The sequence below is a fragment of the Adiantum capillus-veneris genome, chromosome 8 (assembly GCF_014529385.1).
Source record: "Adiantum capillus-veneris isolate H3 chromosome 8, ASM1452938v2, whole genome shotgun sequence".
In the NCBI taxonomy this organism is placed as follows: Eukaryota; Viridiplantae; Streptophyta; class Polypodiopsida; order Polypodiales; family Pteridaceae; genus Adiantum; species Adiantum capillus-veneris.
Window position 1 is genome coordinate 221,028 of NC_140938.1, and position 8,993 is coordinate 230,020.

Here is an 8,993-nt window from a genome sequence, read left to right on the forward strand (position 1 = left end):
GTAGAAATTGATTTTTTAGTCAAAATGGTTGACATGATTATAGTTGATCAATGTCTCAATCCTCGAAGCTCAGTGCAACATGTGGTTTTTACATTCTTCGGTTTTACAAGTCCTTGAAGCTCAGTGCAACATGTGCTTTGTACATTCTTCCGTTTCACGAGTCTCATCATAGGGGAGAAAACAAGAATTCCGGGTCTTTGAAATGATTGTTCACCCTATTGCAGCAAGATGCTCTTCATCCTTCCAATAATTATTGTTCAAATTTGTGCAGTTAAAGAGATGTATAAGAGCATGCATGAAAAGGATTCTTTAAAGAGAAGGAATTAACTATATTAAGGTAGGGTTGGAAGTCTTTGAGGGGGCCTACATTATTTCACAATCCTTCAAAAGCATTGAAAACTCTGATAAGCTTATCAATGGGTTTGTCATGAATCATTTAGTGGACTTCTCCAACATCCATTACCTCCATGCCAACCACAAGATGTCGTTCGCCTCTATGTGTAGTTGGAGAGATTTGTCCATTAATTTTATTTTTGTTTCCTATTTTTTTGTCTTTCCAAGAAGTTTGGTGTGTTTTGCTTGCAGGAAAGAGACCACTTTCCCTAATGTGTCCCTATAGTGGTTAACATCATGAGATTTTTTAGACAAGGCCTCTCTACATACCCAATGAAGGCAGCCCCAAATAAGTCTTTTCATAGACAGGGGGATGTCGTCCCTTACCCTCCATTGCACATAAATATATATCTTTGAAAGAGTATATCAATTAGAGTCATTTCAACACAAGCTTGGGAAAGAGAAAAGATAAGGGTTAGTGTGGAATTAGGAATCATTATGTTAAGCCTACTTTATTATTAGATTAAGCACACACTCCCAAAAATTGAGCAAAGCTCTCACACTTGCCAATTTCTCATGACTTGCTATTATGCCCGCGATATACATATGTGTATGTACACACACACACACATATGTGTATGTGTGTATACATACATATGTGTACATATATATATGTATATGTATATATACACCTATATACATGCATATACACATACATATTTATATATATGTGTGTGTGTGTGTTTGCGTTTGTGTGTGTGTGTATCCGGGCATAATGGTAAGTCATGAGACATTGGCAGGTGCAAGAGATTTGCTGAATTGTTGGGAGTGTGTGCCTAATCTAATAACAAAGGAGGCTTGACATAATGATTCCTAATTCCAAACTCACCACTATCTGTCCTCATTCATAAGCTTGTGTTGAAATGGCTTCAAAGATATACCTATATGTGCGGTGGGGGCAAGGGGCGGCAACCCCCTACATTTGCAAAGCCTTGTTTGGGGCTGCCTTCACTCGGTATGCATAGCCTTGTCTGCAAAAGCTCATGATATTGACCACTATAGGGACACATTAGGGAAAGTGGTTCTCTTTCCCGCATGAAAAAACACACCAAACTTCTTGGAAATATAGAAAAAAAAAAATTAGTGGACAAACCTATCCAACTACATAGAGACCAACCACATCTTGTGGTTGGCATGCAGGTAATGAATGTTGGAGAAGGCCACCAAGCGATTTTCCAAAACCGCATCGATAAGCCTGTAAGAGTTGACAATGCTTTTGAAGGATGGTGAAATAATGTAGGCCCCCTCGAAGACTTCCAGACTTGCCTTATAGTATTTCATGTATGCTTTTATACCTCTCTCTAAACGCACAAATTTGAACAATGATATTGAGGATGCAGAGCATTCTATTGCCATAGGATGAACATAGACATCATTGCAAAGACTCGCGGACTACTTGTGTTGTCCCATATGATGAGACTCATGAAACCGGAGAATGTACAAAGCACCTGTTGCACTAAGCTTTGAGAACTGGAACATTGATCAGCTATACTCTTGTCAACCATTTTGACTAAAAAATCAATTTTTGCATCAGAGGGTGTGCTCCCTACTTTGCCCCCTGATTTGAGGAACATGGAGGCCATTTTCTCCAATGGAGAAAAGGGAGCATATGGAAGTACTTTTCCATAGATAGGAATGCAAACCTCCTTGTTATTTTGTTTCTTAAGCTTTCCTAAATATGTTCCTAGGATAAGCCTTACAACAGACTCCTCTTTAATGTCTTCCTTAAGGTCTTTCACTTCATCTACCTTTATTGTTAGCCCATCCACCCCCACTAGAATTTGCATGATTAGATTGTTAAGGCGAATTGGATTTTTTTCTGCTTACTACCAACCACCATCCTTCTACATCATCCTGACCGTCCACCTCACTTGATGGCCCCATTTCCCCTAGCTAGCCAAAATAACAACTATCCCATTTGGCCCTATCATGCACAGTTTTCACATCGAGCACATATGTATGCGCCATGCCCTTGTAAAAATTAGAGTTGCATCTCGATAAGTCAGGTATGTTTATGGTTGACATATTTATGGTTGCTAGCTAAATGCTTCCCACTGCTTTGATACCATGTTGACGAGGGAGGAAGATCGAGACCAGAGTGAGAGACCAGGAAGGGGGGTGAAGAAAGAGAGAGAGAGAGAGAGAGAGAGAGAGAGAGAGAGAGAGAGAGAGAGAGAGAGAGAGAGAGAGAGAGAGAGAGAGAGAGAGACGACTCCAAGATTTGCAATCCCCAAAGTGTGTGGAGAGCACACATTGAGTACAGATATATAGTGGCGACTCCTAGCTATATATAGCATACGTGTGGGCTCTCTATATAGCTCCAACACCCCCACGTAGATAGGAGTTCCTAACTGTGGATGAAAAACCCCTTGGGGGTTCAAGGGAAAAATCCACAACACCATATACATGCATTGTTATATTAATAACTATCAAAGTTTACAAAATTCATTTTCTAGGAGCTACATCACTCCTTAATATAGAATGTGTGCTTTCAAGAAATTTTTGAAGTTTAATAAACCGATGTATACAATTGATGCAAATTCTGCAAGATCTTTGAGCAGCTTCAATGTCTTTGAGCCCTTGTACACACTGCTTGACATGAGGTTTATCATGTAAACAAAATCAGCTCAAGAAACATTTCAAGACGTGAAGGTTAAAAAACCACATCACATTGTCCTTGGAGACGGTTCACGTTGCCATGCTAGAGATGACATAGAAACAAACATAATGCCGATGCAATCACATGTGCAAATGACATAGCAACAAATCTAATATCAATGTAATTGTGCACGCATATATACAAAGCCGAGATGTAATGAACATATTGGGCCCCCCAAGACCTCAACAACTAGCAGTTGTCATCATCATGGCTTTACATACCATGGCATCACAGTATTCACCAGGGCATAAGAGACGCTTAGAAAATCTTTAAAATAGCAATCATCATGGGTTTAAGTACCATGGCATCAGAGACATTTTCTTCAAATCAAATAAATACTATAAAATAGTAATCATCATGATGGCTTTAGGTACCATGGTATCACAAAATTCACCATGGTATTAGAGACTCTCAAAAAAACTTTGAAATAGCAATCATCATTGCTTTACGTCAAATAAAAACTGTAAAATAGTAATCACCATCATGGATTTACGTACCATGGCATCAGAGATGCTAGTTTTTGTGTAAGATTTTCAAAACCTCAAGACAATGATTAGTCAGTAGATAATGGCTTGGTAAATCTTATCATCTCTACATCAATGATTCACATGAAAACCATCACACACATTAGTATACGATCACATAAGACGATCATAAAATTACGTGAAGTATTTTATGACAAATTGCAAAAACGAGATCAATAGCAACAAATTACAAAAATTGATGCCCAAGCATACAATCTAAATATGCCAAGGCCAAGGTGGCTACAAGACATTTCCTAGTGACGAGGAAGGCCTGAAACATTTGTGCCTTAGTCTGAGTCTACAGCCTGCATCAAATTATCTGGCGTTATTTTGCTATGATTAAGGTAGAAACAAATTACAAGAACTAACTTAATTTGAGCACGCATAGAACTTAAAGGCTCATAGGAACAATCAACATGTATATCCATTTAGTACTTATGAGAAAAGATATCCATAAAAATAACATGATGGTGCTACTCTGACGGAAGCAAAAAGAAACCTTTCAAGTTACTACATCACATGAGAACGGTTTTTGAACTCTGTAGTAGGAAAAAACTATAGTGGGTATTTAGGTGAGAACATGCTCATAATAGTTAAGGTCTAGGTCAAGCTGGTCATTAAAATCATTGGTCATTAAAATAGTTCACAAGATAGAGACTGCAACAATCAAATAAGAGGCTTTTGCAAGTTGCTCTCGTCGACAATAATAGCAACAATAGTTTTCGCTTAGGGGAGGAATACAGACATCGAGATTAGAGTAGTGGGAAGAATTCACCCAACAACCATAAATATGGTAGCATGTCAAAGGCAGTCTCGAAGGGGAATATGAGCAGTTTTATCTATGTCGGACACAAGCTTAGGCTAGTCCACGACTATCCTTTGCGAGTTGAATAAAAATCAATGCAGCACCATCAAAACACGGTCACTAGAATGGTGCTGACCTGTAATTAGCACTCGTCACTAAGATATCTAAAATAGCATCGACAATAGCTAAAGACAATATTCTTGCTGGAAGGAAAACTTCACAGCTTTGATCGAAGCGAAAAGCACTTTATAAAAAAAAGTGTCTTTGCTACCGAGATCAAAGAAAAACTCGCTCTTAAGCACTATATAGTAGAAGTTATCGACACTCTGATATAAAGCTTGTTTTTTGTGCGTATCATGTTAGATTTGCACTACATGATGTACTGGTGGTGTTGATATGGGTCAACCTGCATAAATTTGTGCAACCCCAAGACCCTACTCTTATAGGCACCCAACTAGAAACTTTGCGCAACTTCTTTCGTCTGCATGACGGACTTCTCTCCTTCTTCAACAATCACCATCATTTCCAATACCCTAAGAGAGAGAGCCACAAAGGCCACAAATCTATAAAAACAAGCTACACATCCAGTTCACCAACCACCTCTACAAAAACGCAAATGTGAGAGAGCATGGTGATAACAGTACTGCTCACAAAACACACAACACCCTTTTCATGCTTAAGATGCCATGCTCATGAGTTTTAAAAAGACCATATTAGGTAAAGTGGGAAAATCCCAATTCCCAGGTTGGACAACTTTCAATATATCATGTACAAAATATAGAGATTTTGTCAAAAATTTGAGTTTTCTTAAGGTCTCATTCCACTTTATGCACATACAATACACAATGAAAACAACTAAAGTACCATGGTTTCAATCAATTGGATTATTAGGAGACGAGTATATTGCATCCATTATCGTTGTCTATGTCCTACTATCCTACCTACAACTGATCTCAACATGGAGAGCTTGGTTTCTAGGTCCACCACTTGTCCAAGTTAATGTAAAAGTGACTCAAGGTTCACAACTTGTGAAAGCAAGGATCCATTGAGGAATACAATCCACTTGGCTATTTTTCCTTAATTTATTGCATGTGACATTCAAGCAAGGTCCACTTCTAATCTATAACTTCTTAATTTGAGGCATGGGGCATACATAAAATATGTAGCATATGCTCTATTGCCTCATAGGAAGGTTGGTTTCAAGGTGCACTTATCCATGCTAGCCTATCTTGGAGAAATGATGGAGCTTGCTTCTCTCCTTGTTTCAATGGAGACTAGCTTGGACAAGTGGTGGACCTTTGCTTCTCTCTATGTTTCAATAGAGTTAGCTTGGACAAGTGGTGATCTTGGAACAAAACCCCCATGTAAAACATATCATGGGTATTCCAAGTGATTAGAAAGATTACCATTTAAGATATAACCTTATAGGTTGGACAAATGATCTTGGCTTGGAGAAATGGTGGACCTTTGATTCTCTCCATGTTTCAATGGAGCCTATCTTGGAGAAATGGTGGAGCTTGCTTCTGTCCATGTTTCAATGGAGCCTAGCTTGAACAGTTGGTGGACCTTTGCTTCTCTCTATGTTTCAATAGAGTTAGCTTAGACACGTGGTGGATCTTCAAACTAAACCAACTACTATCAATGTTTCCTAGCTTGGACAAGTGGTGGAGTGTTTCTCTACTCCATGTTTCAATGGATCTTAGCTTGGACAAGTGTTGGACCTTAAAACAAAAACCCCATGTACAACATAGAATGGATTTTCTAGATTTCAATGGAGTCTAGATTTAACAAATGGTGGAGCTTGTCTTCATCCATGTTTCAATGAAACTAGCTTGGACAAGTGGTGGACCTTGTAACAAACCCCTCCATGTACAACATATCATTGGTTTTCTAAGTGATGGGAAGGAATACCATTCAAGATATAAACTTATAGCTTGGATAAGTAGTTGACTTTAAAACCAAATTCATCATAATACAATGAAATACAGGTCAGCCAATTCCTAAATCTTGAGACCAAACCTCCCATGCTATTAGAGATAATATATTGGATAAGTGGTGGACCTTCTATTATTTTCCCATGCCTAGTTTAGACAACCGGTACACTTTGCAGCTATAAAGGTTGGACGAGTTGTGGAGCCTTGTTTCTATCCATGTTTTAATGGATCCTAGCTTGGACAAGTGGTGGACCTTGGAAAAAAGCTTCCATGTACAACATATATGAGGTTTTCCATGTTTTAATGGAACCTATCTTGGACAAATGGTGAAGCTTGCTTCTCTCCATGTTGATTTTGGAACTACCTTAGACAAGTGGTGGAGCTTTTCTTTTCTACTCTTCATAATACAATGAAGTATATGTTGGTTACATGGTGAATCTTAAGGCCAAACCTCCCATTTTACTAGAGATGATAGGTTGGACAAGTGGATCAACCTTCTATCATTTCTCCATGACTATATTGGACAATTAGTAGACATAACATCTCTCTATGTTGTCTAGAGATAAGCTTGGACAAGTGATGGACCCTGCTTCTCTCTTCCCTTGGTTTACTAGTTTGAAGACTCAGTATATATACTTTCTTAGATCTAGCTTGAACAAGTGGTGGACCTTGCATCCACAATCTTAATTCATTACAAAAAGTATATGAAAAAATAACATAGGAATCTTGGTTTGAAGGTCAAGCAATTAGGTTCCAAATGCACATAATAATATATTTTCCACCCATAATTAAAAGAAAGTTAAATATGTTATTACCAAATTGACAAAGGTAACGTCCAAGAATTCTAGCTTTGCATCTTGTCAGATCTAAATCTTCATCAAGGCGACATGCATGTATACATCAACTTTCAAGCCATTCAAGAATACATGCACTTAGATTCCATAGTTTTGTTTTCAAAGTCTTTTAGGTTCTAAAACTCTTTCACATAAAGTATGTAATGACAAAATTCTTGAAGCAAACATTTGTGCCCAAGAAAAAGATCCCTCTCACATATTTAAAGTCCATGAATTCTCTGATCCACACTTACAAGTTTTATTTTGACATCAAACATCAATTCTCTCATAGTTACAAATAAATGCAACCTCGATATGAATTGACAAAAAATGAATTTCTTTTACTATATGACCCAACATAGGCCCCAATCAAATAAAAAATGAGTCCCCAAAATTTGGGTGCACTCTAGCAATACATCAGAGTCCCCTTACAATAGGATGCACTCCAATAGTACATTGAAGTCCCCTTAGAGTAGGGTGCACTCCATTCAAGTGTTCATAAAATTGACACACCTTTGTTTTTTTTAAAAAAGACTATATCAAATTATACAAATGTTGAAAGATACACACTAGAATAAAAAAAGCATCTTATGGCCATATTTATTCAATGCTTTCGTGTTGACAAGTACACACCAAGGACATAATTTGTCTCAGAATCACTATACTGATTTACAATTGTGTTGTATGTATAGACTCTCTTATCTCTTGCATACAACCATCCTACCAACCATGGAATTATGGTTCTCTGCAAGAAGTTTTGAAGTTGCTCGGAAGTTTGCCTCCACATCTTTGGAAATATAAGATATGTCCCTGGCATGTTCCACATCACCCTATATGGAGTGTCATCAAAAATTAAGGTATTGTTTGCATCCAAATCCTCAAATATCTTCCAAATATCACTCAAATTTTTGTGATAAACCCTTGTAAATCCTAACATGATATTTGGATTTTGGCAATTTTTGTTACTCATAACACCTTGAACTTGGTATACTGCTCAGGAAAACATTTTTGTGTGATGCGTTGCACCCTTGTTAAGTTATAGCAACTCCATATCCATAGCTCAAAGTATTCAGCACAAAAATCCAAAAAACTTTGTGCGTCTGGTCGCACCACATGATAAACTTCATCTTTGTCCTCCACAAGTCGCATGTGTTGAGCCCAAGATGGCATAGAATCTCCATGTTTCATTTCAATTGTCTTGAGAAGTAACCCCTCTAGATCCAAGATAAGTACTCTTTTGATGTCCTTGAAAGCAAGTGGTAGGTGATAAGGAGGTGATTCATTCCTTGGACAAGGTCTTGGAGGAGGTTGGATGGGTAATTCAATAGTTTTCTTCAATTTATGCCAGCATATAGCCAATCCATTTTTCTGTAATGGTTCTGAAATTAAAGAACAAGAACACTTAATGCAAACACAACAATAGACATGAGTTTTACATTGTCTACCCTAAGGTTTTATTAGATACCAAAATCCATCTATGATCTACTCATTAATAGAAAGAAAGTCAAATTAAAATCCTGACTCTTTTTTATGCTACACTCTCTCTTAGTCTCAATACCATGGAGTTCAACTAGACTTAAGTCAACTAATAACTACTACTTGTTGTTAAAGGTATGCTTGAAGTGTGCATAAGGCTTAACCAATGCTCTAGTGTAGAATGGGTATTTAGGTCTCAAGGTCTACCACTTATCCAAGCAAAGATCCATTTAGATATGGAAACCCAATTTTTCTTAATATAATGATATAGAGTGGACAAGTGGTGAATCCTGAGACCAAACCACTCATGCTACTAGGGATAATAGGTTGGACAAGTGGTGGACCTTGAATGTAAACCCCCCATGTACA